Source organism: Uloborus diversus, chromosome 9 (genome assembly GCF_026930045.1).
Source record: "Uloborus diversus isolate 005 chromosome 9, Udiv.v.3.1, whole genome shotgun sequence".
In the NCBI taxonomy this organism is placed as follows: domain Eukaryota; kingdom Metazoa; phylum Arthropoda; class Arachnida; order Araneae; family Uloboridae; genus Uloborus; species Uloborus diversus.
Window position 1 is genome coordinate 27486394 of NC_072739.1, and position 20039 is coordinate 27506432.

General features: G+C 33.4%; 1 protein-coding gene across 1 annotated transcript in view; it reads left to right on the forward strand.

The window, feature by feature from the left end:
- LOC129229308 (vacuolar protein sorting-associated protein 18 homolog) overlaps window positions 1–20039 on the forward strand; it is a 138610-nt gene that overhangs the window by 31653 nt on the left and 86918 nt on the right. The window lies entirely within an intron of this gene.

Consider the following 20039-nt stretch of genomic DNA (forward strand, 5'->3'; position numbering starts at 1 on the left):
ACATTTATTTAAACAAAGAGACTTCGCTCCCAGGATTTACTTGAAAGTGAGATAAAATATTACTGTGTCAGAACATAAATTTAAAGTAATAAGTGACAATTTCCACTTTAAAAAAAAATCTACAATTTCTTTCCAGACAAATTTTTTGGCTTATTAAAAATTATTCGTAACTTTTCATCTAGACTTTCCTGTTTCAGAGATGTTTTCATCTCTGTACATACAAAATTATCTAGAGAACAATCTTTCCACAGATGTCGTTGATGTTGGCATTGTAGTGGCCATGGTTATAAGTTTCATAAAATTAGGATGTAGTACCCAACTTGGAGAATTTCTAAAAACATTTTAAACTTTTTGGGACTCATTTTTCCTCCTAAAATTTTCTTTGCATCATCTTTTTTATTTTCCTGTTATAGCTCTTAGGCCATTTTGGTTTTTCTATGTCAAAACTCATTTTGGCAAACATCATCTGTTTTTTGAAATCCTCTTTCTCATTTTGGATAGAAATCCTCTCTTTTTTTTTGTCCGTCAATGGTTTCGAAACTGAAACAGAACACTGAAAAGTGTCTTTTCTTCCTTCCCCATAATATGACAGTAATATAGATAAATATGAATCAAAATTATTCTCATCATTAGATATTGCATAAAAATGTACACTCTTGAAAGTATCAAACCTTTCAAACTGGAAATAGTAGAAGTTAATCCAAAAGCCAAATTTATTTGTTTCAAATCCTTCAAAAATTAATTTACAAAATGTCCATTAAACTCGCTAACAGCAGTTTTCTTTGAGTTTTGATTCTCCTTGCATTTTCATACTTAGAGGAGGTACTGTCTGTTGTAATATTCAACCATGTTCGACTCTTTCCAAAATATTTCCATGTTTCAGGTTTCCGCAAAATTCTTCCACTTCTTCAATTAAATGATTTACTTTCACATGAAGTACACTGAAAGAAATATCTGGAGATTTTAGCCATAAATTTAAAACGTCTACTTTTCCCCAAAAATCGGCTAAGAACGAAATGGTCAGAATTTTAGAATCCACACACAAGAGCTGTTCTCTCAAGCCCTTGAGTTCAGGCTCCCTGGTTTCTATGAAGAGAGTATCTAAGACATCTATTAGTTGCTCATAGCGTGCAGCTATTCTTTGCCATGCATGGCCATGAGACAACCAACGAATAGTCAATACTATTAAGATTTTGAGCACTTCTTCTCCATATACATCTCGTTAAATTTCTTTGAAAACTTCAAATTACTTTGGGCTATAGTGAAATAGTTTCCAAAGAGCAATTAGCAAAGCATCTATCGAATTCAGTTGACTATTTCTTTAATAAATGCAACGATAACAAGCAACGATAAAATTTAAAAACCCTCCGACTGAGTCGCAACTGTAGAAAATCCTTTTAAAAGCCTTATACTATTAAAAAAATCAATTTCAAGTATTTAATTTGCTATTTAACAGAAACTGGCAACGGATAACAATTTTAAATGGTTGCATTTTATTTCCTTGTCGGCCAACAATGAATTTGGTTATCAATCCCGTGAATCAAGGTTTAACCGTTCTAAAATCTGCTTTGAAAAAAAGTTATAATTCGAAGTCTATGAAACATGGAAATTTCAAACACATTATATCAGACGTGGAAAAAAATTCTCTTCATTTTGGCATTAAATTTTAAAGTTTTGAACTATGTTTTCACTTCAAAAATTGCGAAGAACCTTTTAGGGTTTTTAATTAATATCTTCGTTAGTTAATGTCATCCAAAAATGCAACTCAGCTAAGAACACTCTTAATCAACTCTCCTTTCAAACAATTTTTTTTTCAAAATAGCTCCATCCGTTTAGGCGCTAGAGTGTCACAGACAGATACACAGACACGTCAAACTTATAACTCCCTTCCTTTGTGTGTCGGGAGTTAAAACTAGAACCAATTTATGGTTTCTGCAGTGAGTTGAAATCTGCCTAATTCTGCGTTGAGCCCCTGCTTGTTTGCCGTTCCATTTGCCTAATCTAGAGTGATAAAGATGCAATTAGATAATTTCATACTTTTCTCAACGATTCCCGACTATTGACCCTTTAAGTTTTGGATGGGAAGGTATGATTAAAACTAACTCTTATCCAAACAACGTAATACATTTAGCAGATTGTGAAATTCGAGTTCGTGAATCAGTATGATTGAAGGCAAATAGCTTAGTAAACATCAATTAATTTATTTAGAGATAAAAACATAGTATATGGCTTTAACAAAAGTAAATAAGAATAAGTATACCATTATTGCAAATACCCCGTTGACCTAGACTAATAAGTAATTATCAATTGACCCCACTATCGTTCATAAGGAATGAAGTCTTCAATGGACAAACGTCATACTACTTCAATTAAACATAAAGGCTAACAGCCTAAGCTTGCTGAACAAACAGCAAGTTGGCTTGCCTGACATGAGCCAATGCGTCTAGACTGTGCAAGAAGTGAGAGTGAGATCAACTGATAACAGCCACCGCTTATATTCCGAATCTCATTAGCATATCTTCACTTCAATGTTACCTGATCGTGATCTTCAGTGGCCAAGCCCGAAGCGTGTGCACGTGACGTCACTTGTTCTAGAAGGATCAACGTCAAAGTAGTCATGGGCAACGACCACTACACGTGCCGTTCTCTATTCCAAGACTAGTTACGTCACGGATTCTAGCGTTCGTTAAGGAACAATGACATGAAACATGCAAATATCTAAAAATTATCTAACATTAAAATAATGATAATAAACCTTCGCTTAGATTGACATACTATGATCATTAAGCGTGTAGTTTTTTCTCTCGCGCGCGCACTGCAGTGGGGGAATGCTCATCAAGAAGATTGGAAGGAGTGGTCGGGCGTGCTTCAGATGATATATATTCTCTCACATGTTACAGTTACAAAGAGCAACCTCACAGTCTGGACACCATATCCTTGTGTCCTTTCTAATCTTCTTACCATTTTTAGCAGAAGCATAGCAGACAACACATCGTCTAATAGGTTCTGGTTTGCAGGGTGTGGGAGGAATATAGTTTGCGAAGTGTCTTCCTGTAAGACGTAGAGGATCATTTTCATTACTCTTTCTTCCCGCATTTCCCGGCATGACTGTAGAAACTTGATATTTGCGTAATATTTCTTCAATTACTGCAATTCTAAAGTCTACAAGTTTTATGTTTTTGTTAGTTACTTTTCTCTGTAGAGTCGATGCGTTGAAAACACATTGATCAAGCATGCGTCTTTAAAAATTTTTGTAGTAAACTTTCATTCTTTTCCGTACCGTCTCATAATAGGATAAATTTTGATCTGCTCTGTCTACTTCTCCCATTGATAAATTGTAATCAATTACAACCTTTGGCTTTTCAATCTCTTTTCCATTACAAGAAACTTTACTCATTTCAATATTGTGGACAGTACTCAGTAAATGAACATCTTTTTTATCTTTCCATTTCATTGCAATTAGTTTTCTGTGTTGAAAACCAATAATATCACCCTTTCTGAGTTTTGATGATTGAAATTCTTTTGGAACTTCCTTACGATTCATTCGAACTGTGCCGTACGAGTCAGTTTTGAATGATATAAGTTCATCACAAAGATCTTGCAACATGTAAAAATTATCGGCTGTAAGGTAGTATCCTTTGTTCAGCAATGGTTGAATCAAACTTAGCATGATTTGTGATTTAAGGCTTTCCTTGTAGAAGTCCAGGCTTAGAATCATCCCTTTGCCAGTGTATAAAATATAATTCCATATGTAACCTTTGTCTGATTCACACAGAATATAGAATTTGATTCCAAATCTTGCTCTTTTCAAGGGTAACTCTTGTTTCCAAGAAAGCCTTTCCTTATGTAACATCAAGCTTTCATCAATACTAATATCACACTCTGGTGTATACAGAGTTCGAAATTTTTCCAGAAGCAAAGTGTAAATGGGCCAAATTTTTCTAAGCTTCCAGCAAGGATGAGTTTCTTCATTCATGGTTTCATTATTTGAAAAATGCAGAAACTTGCTTATCAAAGAAAATCTTTGCTCCGAAATAATTTCAGCAAAAAAAAGGAGTACTTAAATTTTTTTTCTTTGACCAATACCATACTGTTACAGGTTTGAAAACAATTCCCTGCAGTAAAAGAAGAGTTAGATAAATCCATATTTCAGATGCAGTTACTGGTTTCCACTTGTGCACTCGGGATCTATTCTTCAGTACACTTATGTTCTTTTGCAAAAACTGTTCTGCGTATAAATTTGTTTGCTTCACAATAGTCTCTACCAAATCATCACTTATAAATAATTGCAAAAAGTCTAGAGAATTATCGCTATTTCGTATCTGAAAATTTGTTCCAGGTTTTTCATCAAATCGAAAACGTGGTGGAGCTTGTGTCAAGCTTGAGACTTGGCACCATTCCCGCGCTGAATCCAAATTGTTAGTTGCCTCATCTGACTCAGAACTATAGATGCTTGTTTCCTCATGAGACCCACTTTCAAAGTCAGAATGATCCAAAATCTCATCTTCAGAATCACTCGAATCATTTGATAATAACGATCTTTTCTGACAAAAGCGCTTATACGAGCTCGCCATTTTCACTGAAATTAAGAAACTACAATACAACTAAAGCTATATTTTTTGATGCTGCCATCTAGTGGCAGCTTTTGTACTTAAAAGAATATATTGTTATGACATGTTATTTCCGTCATACACGTAGAAATGCTGACTTTAAAATTGCATGACGAGTGGGACTCGTCACACCCGTCTAAAGCGTAACATTACAATGACCAGGTGAGCTCATCAAACACGCTTAAAAGGTTAATCCCAATTGTTCCCTTTGGGATTCGTCTGTGCATTCATCCGCCATTAGAGCAAAGAAATGGGCACATGACAGTTCTGTTAGTAGTTGTCGCTCTAATTAAACAGAAATGGAGTTCAAAATGATTTGAACTTAAATGTAGGGTAAATATGTGGCATTCTTACCACAAGTTTGCAAATATTTTTTTTAATTTCATCGTCGTCTAAATTTCCCCCCAAAAACCTAACAAGAGATTCAAAATTCTCAGAAATGGCCCATTGCTTCTTGACAGTGGCATAGCAACAGCAAAGTTAAGAGTGAGCGAATAAATTTTGCAAGACCTCCCCCCCCCACGATTTTGAGATAAACCCTAAATCAACTTGTTCAAGTAGTCTGTGTAAAATACCAAACTTCTCGTACTTTCTTGTCAATCAAAAAATTAAAAATAATTTGCATTAAAAATATATTTAAAAGATTAAAATATATAATGTGAACCACAAGCACATATATTTTAAAGTTGTTTTAACTTATTTGAAATGCTTGATTTATTCAATTTTTTGGCACAATATTTTGATGAGCTTTATAATGAACTTGTAATTTTATAAAACAGTAAATAAAACAAAGCCTTAATTTTTGCATTATAAATTAATTCATATTTAAGAAGCAAATGTTTTATCAAAATTTAATTTTAACAATTCATTTTATAATAAAACATCAATTACAAAAACAAAAATTTTCTGCTCTTAGCCTTGCTAAAATCATTTAAAAGTTCATAGTAATTCAATTTTGTTGCGATGTCAGCTTCAACAGATAGAACTGCCAAAGCAGATAAACTGTCTTGGCCCAACATATGTCTTAAATAATTTTGCTCCAGTTTTAGTTGTGATAAACTTCTTTCAGTGGAAGCAGAGCTGACTGTGTATAATAATGTACAGGTTAGAGTAAATATCATGCAAGCTATTTTCTGTTATGTACAAAAGAAGCTGCTTTGGCTCTTAGACAGTTTCTGATAAATTATGTGTGAGAATGTGCAGCTCTTCATGTAAGTCGTCAGCTTTGAAGTAAACGTCCACACCTACCCACAGGACGATGTCTAAATCTTGGCAGTGTTTGAAAATGCCTTTATTAGATAGCAGCCTCAACCTACCAGGGTCGTGCAAAAAGCCGAAAGTTTTAAAATGGTGATTTATGTATATATATATATAAAGCTACACATCTGGACCCCACACTAGTTATAACATCATCAACTATTGTATTGAAAAACTCTGTTTTGTATCGGTTTTCCAGAGTCAGAATAGGTTCATTTAAACCTTCATAATCAAAAAAAAATTTTTTTAAAGATATTCTTTTGTTTTTAAATTCTTTGGGCACATCATAGGAGCATTTTTCTATGTAAGCATTGGCTTCAGATATGCTTTTTTCAAATCCTGTCACTCGGTATTCTTGCACCCAATCGTAAAATTTGCGTAAGTGCTCAACAGCTATGCTCATATTTGACTCTACTTTTTGCCATAACTTGCTTATAACGTTGACGCGAAATAGTTACTCATACCATATGACTATTGATAGCACAAATTCATAAGTAAGCATTTCACTCTGAATTGCGTCACAATCACTTAGTGTGTCGGATTCTTCTGTACAAGTTTTAAGAGTCTCGACGCATTCATCGACATCATCGAATTGCAAATATACAACTTTGACTGCCTCGATCCTGCATTCCCAACACATTTCTGATAAAGGTTTTAATGTAAGTTTCAATTTGCTTTTGACTATCTCCCAACGCTTACTGGATCTGGAAAAAAGTAAATTTTTTGAATGAATCCAAAAAATGTTTTTGCTGTTATGGAAGGCTTGGTTGCATCTGTCAGCAGCAAATTTCAACTGTGACATCTGCAAGGGGCAAAAAATACCCTAGGATTTATTCTTAATATTCAAGTTTTGACTCTATAATTTATGCCAACCATGTTTGCGCCGTTGTCATAGACTTGTCCATGGCAGTTTTGAATATCTAAACTTTTTCAAACTCTGTTAGTACAGTGTTTGTAAGGCATTCTCCAGATGTTTCACTAACTGCAAGGAATCCAATGGAGTGCTCTTCTATGGAACCAGTTATATTACAAAATCTCAAAATAATTGACATTTGTTCTACGTGTTTTTTACTCTAGTGCAGTCTAACATAAAAGCAAAATATTTTGCCTCTTTGACCCTTCGAATAATTTCACTTGCAACAGTTTCAGACATCAATACGATTAATTCGTTTTGGATATCCGGACTTAAACAATGGTTTTTTGAGTTCATTTTCATTAATGCGCTTCATGTGCTGATTTAATGTAAAATCATATTTAGCCAACAATTTTAACAAGTCTACGAAGTTTCCAGAATTCTTATTGTTTGTGTTAAGAGTTTCTTTGTGTCCTCTAACGCCAGATTGTGAGATGCTAAAAAATTTATTATATCAATCAATCTCTTGAAGAAATTGTGCCAATGTTTTTGTGATTCCCGAATCAGTCCTTCATTCTCTTTGTTTATTGTTTTTCCAAGCTTTATCCTTTTTTCTAGCGTTATCCATTTTAGCATGCATTGTATGTGTACTCCGCTATTCTCATGTCTTTGTAAGATACTGCTTAAATGTTTCCAATCACAGCACCCTTCTTTCACCAGATGTATTTGCAGATTAGAAAAAAGTCTGCATGAAAAACAGTACACTTTATCCTAAGTTGCTGAGTAAAGCAGCCATCGTTGATGCTGAGTTTCACCATTATTTAGCCTTCCTACGTAGTAAAAGTTAGAAAAATGTCTGACTGTCATCTTTTGGGTAATTTTCATCAGCGATATCTAACGTTTGTTGAGGACCAATTTGAACTATATCGTGGAGCTGAGAGTTAGATAACAGGAACAGCCATATTCCTGGATTTGCTAAGCTGATTAATAATGGCTGCTGTGGAGCATCCTCACATCTGATTTCTTTTTCTGGTAAGTCCACATGGTGGTTAACTATCGACTCCATAGAATCTATTCATTCATCATGAGTGTCCTTGAATTGATAATTCTCCAAATCAGATTGATCAGTGTCTGCTTTCAACTGAGATTCAGAAGTATCTGGACTTTTAGGTGCAGTTACTTCAATTGATTCAGATGGTTTTTTTTAGAAATTTCATCACTTCAAACCAAGCTCTGAGCTTGGTTTGAAGCAGCCTCTGCAATTTTCCTTTTCCTTTTTGATGAACCAGATTCCCATTTCCTTCCGACATCTATCTCTGCTGGGTCCTGGAGGAAACATAATCGTATACTGCTACTGAAAACAAAAATAAAATGTTTTTTTTTTCAAATATCCATTTTTTTATAAATGTATTATTTATTCATTTAGTTATTTATGCTTCTTACATATTTAATACAATTCAGAGATTTTTCAAAAGTATTTTTTTTTTAAATTGGAATATTTTTCACTATGAATATACTTTTACAACTGTAAAATATTCATTACACGATATATCTTAATTTAGAGAAAGATGAAAGATTAAGGTAATTCTTCAATTTATCTAAATTTAATCCAAATAAATTTTAAAAATCAATACAACTCTCAAATTAAAAAAAATATATCTATGCAAATGTAATATATTTTCATTACGTGAAACTTGGACATTAGTTTAATAAACTCAAAAGTATTAATTCCAGGATTACGTTAACAATGTAAATGGCTGCATAAACTCTAGAAGTAACACACCTTTTTGGTCCCAAAAGACAGTTACTATAATCTTAAGGTTGTTGAAGGTTTCCCCTTTATCATGCACATTAATTCTGCCCTCTTTAAACTTTCGGCACCACTTACGAACACCAGCAATGATTAAGTTGTCTCCACATACACGACTTATTCTTTGATGAATTTCCACTGCCCTGTTACCTTCTGCTTGCAAGAAACAAACAGCACTTCTCAATTCACATTTGGCCGGAGACAAGGTTCGTATGCTCCTTCAAAACTCTTCCAATACTCCTTCATTCAAGAAATTTTTTTGAAGGGCCCTTCAAACTCCTTCATTTTGGTTTTAACTCTTTTAAAACTCCTTCTTTTTTAGTTCAAGTTCACAAAATTTTCTTTTATGACAGTATCGTACAAATATTTTAATAAAATTGCACTCGAAATTTGCAGACAGATAATGAAATTCTAAAAGCTTGTAACAGACAGCTACAAAACTTACGGCCACTAGGAATTTTAAACATCAGTATGTTAATTACTGGTCACCCTGTATATCTACATAGATTTGAATACAACACAGTTTCAATTGTTTTAGCACGAGTGTGCAAATTTTTAAAACCATATTCATTTGTAATTCCATTTTCTATTTGTAAAGACACAACTTTTACAGTTCCAATTTTTCAAAAAACTTGACAATTTCAATTTTAAGCAAACATAAAAAAGGTGCAGCTCTGAAAAGTTTACCAAAGTTAAAAGTCTAACTAAAAAAGTTATTTAAGAAATGAGTGTACTCGAAAGACAAGTTGATGAAAATAATGTGTTATTCATCAAAAATTTGTTTTCTTAATAATTATACTTAATAATAATCCAAGTATTTTCTTGTGGCCAGAGCGCATGCTCTTATACTCTGTGTAAGTGCATCTATGACCGAATAGAGTTGAAATTTGCGTGAAAAGAGAGATAACTAAATCATTTTAAGTTACTCAGCATTTGTCTTTATAACCTTTCTTTGGGTCGTTGAAGACTTGGGATGCAGCTTCTGAACTGATTTAGGTCCTTTAGCTGGGCTGAGCTCCTTGAGAGGCTGGAATCTTACGCCTGGACGGGACTTTCGCAGGCAGGGGCGATCACTCGACGAGGCAGAATTCTTTCTGGTGCAATTCATGCATTGGGCATGACGTGTTCTGGAGCAGGACAAGAACCTTGGTCTGCCAGGATTTAGCTGGAATTTTATGTTGTGAGGGGTTTTGGGACGGCAGGGGCAATCACTCGAAGAGGCAGAATAATTTTCGGTTCAATTCATGCATTGGGCATGGCATGTTCTGGAGCAGGGCAAGAACCTTGGCCTGCCAGGATTTAGCTGGAATCTTACACCCGGACGGGGCTTGCAACAGCAGGGACCGTTTATTGAATCTTCAGGTAGTGAAATTTGATCACTACCTGAAGAAATTTTAATGCACAACTACTGAAAGAAATGTTCAGGACTTTGAAAAAAACAAAAGAACAAATATCAGTAATCGCATGATGCTGAAGATTGCCAAAAATTGTTTTGTACAACCAAAAATAGAAGAGTTCTTTATCAATTCAGCAATTAAATTTGATCTTGCTAAAATATCTTTATTTATTTTTTTAACCAAAAATTTTCTTTGCTTCTCAATTAACTTGTTTGGGGGAGCATCATCTACTTGAGTTAATCTATTCAAACAGGTTTTTGGCGCTAGACAATTCTAAAGAGGCTTTCATCGCCTTAAGATGTTCACTTAAGGCAGCAAAGTCGAGTTCATCCGCATTCATTGTCAACACTTTCGCTTGAAGCTGTTGCATTTCAAGCAACAATTTTTGTTTCACCTCTTCATTATTTTTGGATGTATTTTTATTTAAGGATCTTATAATCGCTTCTTTTTCAATTTTTCTGGCATCATCACAATCTGTGGCAATTACCAATTCGTCCTCACTACAGTCTGTTATCTTTCTTATGGTGTTGGAATCTTTTGTGGATGGTTCTTTTGCAGCTTGGTACTTTGAGCATACAAAGTGAATATGTTTGCATATTACAAATCTAACAGAATAATCCACACATGTGCAGCTCATGTTGTGGATACAAACATGGCAATAGTGGCATCTTATTGTGCAGGTGCACTTGATATTATTTTTTTTTTTGATTTTGTACGTATAAACAGAAGGACCTTCTTTTGATACTACATATTTTTCCTCCATGGCAAAAACATATGTATCTGAGCTGCTCATTTGAATAGAAGTCTGGTGGCACTTTCTAATTTCAGTCACTTTGGAAGTTAATTTTCCCCTCTCCATAGATATTATGCAGGAAAGGAGCTTTTTTGCTATAGCTTTCAAGAGCAGAGAAATTGTTTTGTCCAATCTTTTCCTTACTGTACTGCCAGCTTCTTCATATTTGAGCTGATGGTGCCACCGTTCAAACTTCATGTTAGTGTTAACTCCCAAGTTATTATGGAAACTATTGCCCACTTTTCAGATCGGTTGAGGTAATTTTGCTGAAAGTTATAAATAAATTCACTTTCGGTACTTTTGAACTCTTCAACAAACTCATTCACTAATTTCCAAAATGTAGTTTTGTCCATTTCTGTTAAAATTTTAATTTAGTTTATCCTTCTGTGCTTTTCTATTTTCTACACTTTTTATTTTAGTTTTTAATTTCGCTGCCCAACTCCGTTTTACATGCCAGCTGCATAGAATATAGTTTGAGTTGTCATTAACAACTTCTTTCCAGGCATTGTAATAGTAATTGGTGTCATCAGTCATCATAACTTGAGTCTTTACCTCTGGCAACACTTTCTTTATTTCTTCAAAGAAAGGGAGCAAAGCTTCAGCTGCTACTCTGGAAGAAAACAGAGAAGCAACTAGAATACCTTCATGGTTTTCATCGTGCACCATCAAAGTTGTTAGTTGCATGCCATATTGATTAGTGCCATAAGTGGAATCAACCATGACAAATTTTTCCCCATACAATTTAAACAGTTCACTATGTGCTTCATTCATGAGCCCAGAAGGAACTCAGTTTCCTTTACTGCAGGAAAATCAGGAAGAAGTTGTCCTACTGGCTTGTAAAGAATGACTGGATTGTCACTCGAATCCTTATACTTGGAAATTAACAGTTCAACTGACGATGCATCATTTTGATGCAACACAACATTTATGTTTAGTTTATAATCTCTTGTTATATTATGTAAGTCCTTCCTTGTAGTTAAGCCGTACTTTTTAGTAGGCGAGTAACTGACCCGAGTCTCATCAAGTACTTTTGACATTGGAATGCCAGCAGCCAAAGAGTTTGCCAAGTGGGCTTTCTCATCTTTAGAAAGCCTAAGCTTTCCCACTTCCATAGGATGACCCACATGAACAGAATGGAAGTCAACCTTCCATTCTGAAAGATCGTCTAAAGTTGTAACTTCAACTTAATAAATGCAGGACAGGTGTACCCGCACTTTATGGAATCACTAACCTTCCCATGTCGGTTATTTGTACCTTTGCTGGTAAAATATCCACTTCTGTGACAATTGTAGTATTTAAAAGCCACGTCTTCATTGTTTACTGAGTTTCTGATGATAAAGGAGGACTGGCTTTCTCTTTCTTTTTGAGATTTCCATTCCTCAAAGTCAACTTGGGAGTGAAAAGAATATGATGTGAAATTTAATTTCACTTCATGCTTATCTTGCATGTGTGCATGCAACAGTGAAATTGTGGAAAATGCCACGGAACACAATCCACACAGCTGGCTTCAACGAATTTCGATATTTTCACCTGGATGAAACCTTTTTGTATGAGCATACAAATATTTCTTTGTGGGGAAAGTGACATTGCACTTTTCACAAGAAATTTCGGATGGGTTTGGCCCTGAAAAGTGCTGTTTTTTTGATGATTGATTAAGCATAGACATGTTAGTATAAAATATGAAAGATTATAACAAACGATCGTAACAACAACAAAAATAACAATAGTCCAAAACCCAGACTATGAATTGGAAGTAGCCTCGAACAAGGACTCTTACTCCACCTAAATCTCCCTATCTCCCCTTTGCTTGAAATGGATTCATCCATCTCGTAGGCAGCCGTGTTGGGTTTGAGACACTAGTACAATGCAGTGAGGATAAGAAAAGAAAATGTATAAAATTATGAAAACAGAAAACATTCATGTAACTGTGTGTTGTTATAAAAAAATTTTTATGCCAAATTGTTACCTTTCAATGAACTTTTTTGATCCCAATGTAATAAAAGAAGTCTCACGTATGAATGGTGGATGAATCAATAAACATTATTATTTATGACAGTCTTCATTATCAAAATGTGTTAAAAGAATATTTTCATTTAAGTTGGTACTGAGGCTTTTAATTAAAATGATTGTTTTTCTTTGACAAAAAGAAAAAAAAAAATCCTAAATGCATTAAACCTGAGGAATACAACCTACAATGGAAAACATAATGATTTTCTTAAAACCTATTTGTCCTGTTTCTATTCTATTATTGTTGTCACTGATACATTAAGTAAGTAAATAAATTACATGATTTGTAATCTTTTTTTTTTTTTTTTAAATCTTTAAACAAAATACACGTTGATCATTTGATTTTTAAAGTTGTATAATGTACATCAGATTTATGATTCATTTATAGATACTGCAAAATACTTTCCATGTTTAAGAATGCAGGATTTTAATTTTTTTATTTATATATTTTAATTTAGATAGCTATGATTATGAGGAAATTAATTTGCTAGAATTTATTTATGGTTATTTGTAATTAATAATGTCTGAACTATCATAATAAATTATTTCTTTGATTATTTATATCAAGACCCATTTATGTATTGTATTTTTTATAATAGTTAAGAGATTTTTATACAACATTCTGCTATAGAAATCTCTAAGTACGAGGAAATGCAATTACAAGATTTTGCTCTTAATTGTTCAATCAATTAGAAAGAAATTAGGTACAAATATGAATATTAAACATTCCTTGACAATCAATGCATAAAATCTTCATGATTTTCCTTAAATAAAGTTTTTTCTTTACAAATAGTAATCAAAACCCAATTAAACCGGTTTAAACAAAAAAAATTTTTTCTTTTATTTTCAAAAAAAAAAAAAAAAAACTTTTTATACCAACCTTGCTACAAAGTATAAATTTTGCTAGGATGGTAATTTCTTTAATGCTGGCTTGAAATCCAGTGTACTTCCCAACCATGTTTGATGTGTTGTCGTAGCTTTGACCTCTACATAAATTGATATTGAGATTTAGTTCCTTAAAACTCAAAAGTATTGTGTTGGTTAAATATTCGGCACCATGTCCATACATAGAGACAAATTGAATAAATCTCTCAATGGGACTACAATGCGGCGCAAAAGTTTAAGCACAGCCAAAATATTTTGATATGAAGAAAAGTATACACCGAATAGCTTTGAAATTTTTACTGTAATTAAACAATCAGCTTACAAATTCATGTTTCGAATTTGGAAACAATTCATAAAAATTAAAATAAGATTTCATAAAGAAATCAAAATTTTGCTGTTGCAAAAGTTTTGGCACAAAAATGAAATATTTACATAGTCTTTTAGTAGTCTATGGTGTCACCGTTGCATCTGATTAGCTCGAATACGCAATTTTCCACTGATAGCACCAAATTATGGAAGGTTTCAGATGTGAGTCTCTACCAGGCTTCCTTATCCGCTGCTAAAACTTATCTGAAAGCTCTGGATCCAATACATAATCAGGCACTGCGCATCTGCACCGGAGCCTTTCGAACTTTGCCTATCAATAGTCTTTATATCCTTGCACACGAACAATCTCTAAACAATAGTCGCCTCAAACTTTCTTTAAATTTTTACTTCAAAACAAAACCTTGCACCAATCACCCACTACATCTCCATATTTTTAATCCATCTAATGTTGCATTATTTCTACATCGACCTTCGATGAGCCCAATATTTGGGATCCGAATGCGTCGAATACTCTCAGACCTGCAACTATCAGATTTCAAAACTGTCAACACAATAGAACTAATTGAACCATGGTGCTAAGTCAAACCTTCTATAATCAATGATTTCTCAAAATTCCCAAAACAAACTACTGCTGATACAGTTTATCAACAAGTCTTTTATGAGATCAAAAGCAAGTATTCTGGTTATAAACACATTTTCACTGACGGATCAAAAGCAAACGATCACGTCAACTTTTCATCAATAATTAATGATCAAGTTACGGCAGAAAAATTAAATACATCTTGCTCAATATTTACTTCAGAAATAAAAGCTATATTTTCATCTCTACAATCAATAACCCAATCCGTTTACAAAAAGTGGGTGATATTCACCGACTCCAAGAGTTCAGTGGAAGCCATCACTCACTGCAATAATAATAGCCATCCTATCTTCATCCAGTCATATCTTTTGTACAAAAACCTTATGCAAAATAATTTTCAAATTACCTTCTGTTGGATCCCTGGTCATGTGGGCATTGCAGGCAATGAGGCAGCCGATTCAGCTGCCAGAGCTGCAAATATCCTGTTCGATAATAGTGTCCCTTTCGATGATATCAAAAACGCCATCGTTGTAAGCCTCAACACGTATTGGCAGGGGACATGGAATTCAGAAATCCAAAATAAACTGCATTCGATCCAGCCCTCCACTAGAGGTTTCGGATCATTAAATATCACCTGGAGACATCAAGTCTTATTGGCTCGACTTTGCATTGGACATACCAGATTCACTCACAAATATCTCTTATGTCATGAACCAGTTCCAACATGCATTACATGTGATGTAAATCAGACAGTGTTGCACATTTTATGCTACTGCCCAAATTTTAATCTAATTTGTTATAAATATTTTAATAATTTTAACCCACCTTTGAAGGAGTTGCTGGGGGAGCCGCCCCATCGCAATTTGTACTCCTTCCTCCAGGAGATTGGATTATCCTTTTTAATTTAGTGTTTGTCTCGTCATTATGTGATTTCGTCCTTCCTTTGTTTTTCAAGATATTGTTTCGTCCATTTTGTCTTTATCTTCAAATTGTTTAAATGTTTTTATCGGTTGCACTTTTTTAATACTAGCACTTGAAGTTTTATGCTTTCTTCTTTAAAATACGCTTTTATTTACTTTATTCTTTAATGAAAAATAAATAGCATGTAATAAAATATCGTTTGGTGCAGTATAGCCCTCAAGGGCTCTTGCGCCATAAAAATCAAATCAACCAAACCAACCAGGCTTCCTTAATATCTAATTTGAGTTCTTGTACAGAATAATACTGCTTCCCATCCTGGTATGAGTCACTTGAGAGAATTCCCAAGATGTTTTCTATCTTATTGAGATCTGGCCACAGTTCATTACATTGATCAGACCCCGAAGAGTTCCTATTTTTCCTACTTTTTCCTACTTTTTAGAGCTCTCTCCTTATTTTCCTACTTTTTCCTTTTTTTTCCTACTTTTTCTTTCTTTAGTACAGCACTTCTAATTGTGCATTGATTCTTATTTTTACAATGCGACACCAATAATTTTCTGCATGTTTTGATTTTGAAAAGTAAAAGGAACAAACAGATCCTTAGCTTTTCATTGAATAACTACAGTAATTTCTGGAAGGAACGCCGCGGCGCACAGTGGTTCAAGGGCGGAAAAAATAGCCATTTTTAAGTTTTAAGATAAAAAATATTTCATGCTGTAACTACTTAGCCCTTGAGTTGTAGTAACTTACTCCATAAGAGTTTTTTGAAAAAAAAAATTTCTTTTTCACAAAAATAAGCCAAGATTGTTGAACAATTATGTTTTTACTTTTTTCGGACGTACGCCTTATACTTCAGTTTTAATTCATTCGTTCAATAAGGAGGACTAAAATTTAATAAAAGTCATTTCTGATTGGTTTTTCACACTTATAGGATGCATATTACGTTGTAGTTAAAAATTCATGAAAATTGAAAACTACCTGAAATAAAAAACCATTATTTTCTAAAAAATATAATGAAAAATATCGTGGAATATACTTTTATCGGCGGCTTCCGGTGAGCTAAAATTTACATACATCAATAGTTTAATCCCTCCTGTAAATAAACAACAACATTTTAGCTGCGACCACCTGCGACTGTAGTCGTGGCAGATGTTTTGTTTGATTTTCGCACCACCAATATAGTAAGCTAGAAAATAACCCGTAACGTTATGACGGGGCTAAATTGCTTTTTTTTTTATCAAAGAAAGTGGTCATCAAACTTGACATGCTCCAAACTAAGGTATGTCACAGTTTCACTACTTTGCAGGAGAGCCTAAAAACGTTTGTTTACTGTTTCCGAAAGTTGGGGCTCTTGAAACATTCATCAATAAATATAGAGGCTTTTTTTTTAAACAGATTTACGTTGTTGTGGCTTAAAGCGGAGCATTATTCTACATGCAATGCAATAGTAACCTGAAAATAACAATTTTCGGATCCGTTTCATATGACTTTAAAGAAGATACATATGAGAAAGAAATTTTTAAAACTCATACAGAATTCTATATAAAAAGTTAAGTAACCATTCTGTTCATAAAACAATGAAATTAGAAAATCATCAAACGTATGAAATTTCCGATTTCCTTTTCGAAATCATTCGAGTATAAAGCTGTTCTCAGTTTGTCAACATTGACAGAAAATATTATTCGAGGGTATCAGTTGCAATGAATAAACCTTGTGTGTGGCATACAACTGATTTAATTAATTTTTTTCGCTAAAAACAGAAATGAATTCTAACTATAGAGAAACGGCGATTTCACGTTTATTAGTAGCCTGAATCGAACATAAAATACATAAAATATGGGAAAACGTCAGTTCAAATTAAAAAAAAAAAAACAAAATAAAAAAAAACAAAAAAAAAAAAAACATAAAATATGGGAAAACGTAAAGTATGAGAAATGTATAGTAAGCAAAAATCAGATAAGGAAGCAAAAATAATAATAAAGGCTGCTACGATGACGTTTATAAAAAGGTAAGAACGCGATATTTTACGAAAAGAACATTATTGTGCATACCAATTCAGATCATTCTAACACATTAAGTTACGAATCCGGTCGTTTAGGTTGAAAATAGTCAGTAATAATGAGTCAGTGAATTCATACAGGATTGAAATACTTTGCAAAGTTTTTTCCTGGTCTTTATGATAAAGAAAATATTCTTTCACTATTAGTAAGCTCTAAAATGCAGTATTGAAAGAAGAGACAAGTTGTGTTTCCTCTTCTTGTTCATCTTCATTGGCGGCCGAAGGGTCCACAAGGTTGGTTATGGATGGAGAAGTAGCATTTCTGTTTTCATGGATTAACTTTTAACAGAGTGGATTATGTTTAAAAATGCACAGAAGGAAACACTTTGCTTAATTTTAAAACTCTTTTTTTTTTTTTTAAACTGCCAAGGGAAAACGTAAAATGCGGGAATTCATAACCAATAAACTTTCCATCCGGGTTAAATGAATATTATTAGTACATGGAAAAACTGGGACGTGATGATAAAAATCGTAAAACGCGGGGAAAACGTTGATTCGAGGGACGTAAAATCGGGGTTTCGTAGTGAATACGATCAGCCAGCAGGAAGATAACTATTACCATACAACAATTTTAACAAATTTCCATAGCATTTCAAAGTTATTGAATTTTTCCCGCTTTTTTGTCGTTTTGAACCACTGTGCGGCGTTTGTGTGTTTAAAAGTTAAATTTTCGTAAGTGATTTTTTTGCCGTTGCGCCGTTTATGATCGACTTTTCTTTTTATCGCCCTGACTTCAGTCCTACTGTATTAACGAAACAAAAAAATGGATACTAGCACATTCTGGTGCAATTATATATTATTTACCCATCAATTAGAAGCTTTAATTAAAGTAAACGACCGACTGTTCAAAAAATGTGGGAAAAAAAAGAATTTCCTATTCGCCAATTTTTTGTATGATTACAAGTGAAATGGAGCTCTATTTAAACAGAAAGGCAATGTAAAACCTTAAAAGGAACATAAGGAAGCAAAAAATGAAAAACTTGTACTCTGTACATATTTTATTGATGACAGAAACAGAATACAGACTACAGATAACAGCGACAGATAACAGAAATTCGCAAAAACGGATCACTTCAAAAATGATTGCGGAAACTTTTTCACTCATAAATATGATTATTGTTCATTCTAAATCGTAAACATGATTATAAAATTTATAAAATTTCATTTTCTTTCCTTGCAAAGAGTTTTTGCAAAAAGAAAAAAACCCGACAAAACCTGGATGGGCAAAACGTTCCCGATTTTTGGAGAAAAATCGGAAATCGATTTAAATGCAATATTTTGTTTTTAATACTTCATATTTTTAAAAGTTGGGGGATAGAGCTACAAACTAATATGTATTTTTTTTCTTATTAATGGGTATTTTCTACTCTGATATATCATCAATATCCAGGAGTTGCTCATCATTTTTATGTGCTGTGTTTATGGCAATGCGACATTTCTGAGCATTTAAAATTTTTTTGACAGACTCTTACTCTTTTCGGGGTGCGGCAATTATACCGATGCAGCGTATCTACTTAGTGCGCCTGATCGAAGAGAGGGGGGAGAAAGAGATATATGCAGGCATTTGATGCTAAGTGCTCCCCCCTCACCTCGATTTCGTGAACAATGAATATTTTTGTTGTATGATGAGGATTGAGATAAACTACATGCCTTCCCTTTTATGCACAGAGAAACATTAGTAACTGATTTTTGTCTTTGATAAAAATGTTATGTTTGCCATGCATGGATGTTTCCTTTTATTTTCGTGGCAAAAATTTTGGAACAAGAAGGAGGTAAAAGTCATCAAACCATTAATACAATATTCATTTTTATTGCTTGATTAAAATTAGAACTGACTCATCACTTTGATCCCCTCCCCAACCCCCTCCCCCCAGAGGTAGCTAGCGAAGAATGTATACTGAATGCAAATTTTATCTGCAAATAACAAAAACCGCACAAACTTGTATAGCTAAGCATTAATTTTCCAAAGCCAGGGAAGAGAGAAATTGACCCCCATAAATGACGTGAATGAAACAAAAATGTATGTTGAATGCTAAAAATATACATAAAACAGTACAAACCCTTTAGTTTACTTATTTCATTATTTATTTAGTTTAATTAATTTATTATAAATTTTACGTCCCATATTTAAGAACACATTTATTTTAGTTCTGCATTTTCTGTCGTTTTCCTTTTTTTTTTCAAATTAAAACATCTGCCTCTGTTTATGCAAGAATGCATGTCAACTGCTAATTATTTTTAACTAAAACTAATTTTATATTTGCTTTGCTTTTGTATCATAGTTTATGATAACAGGAGCTGAAAGTGATAGTATTTTTAAATGATAAATGGATGCTCTCGAAGGAATGTTTTCGTTTTTGACAAAACAAATCTTTAAGAAAAATGGTTTTATTGAACCAAAATAGAACGTTATATTCCATGTTATTCTTTCACACTTAAAAATTTTATTACTGTATTGGTGAAAAATGTTTCTTTGTTTAGATTTTATTTTCATATTTTTGTAATTACTATCTTTGTTTCCATCAGTTTATTTTTCATACTAA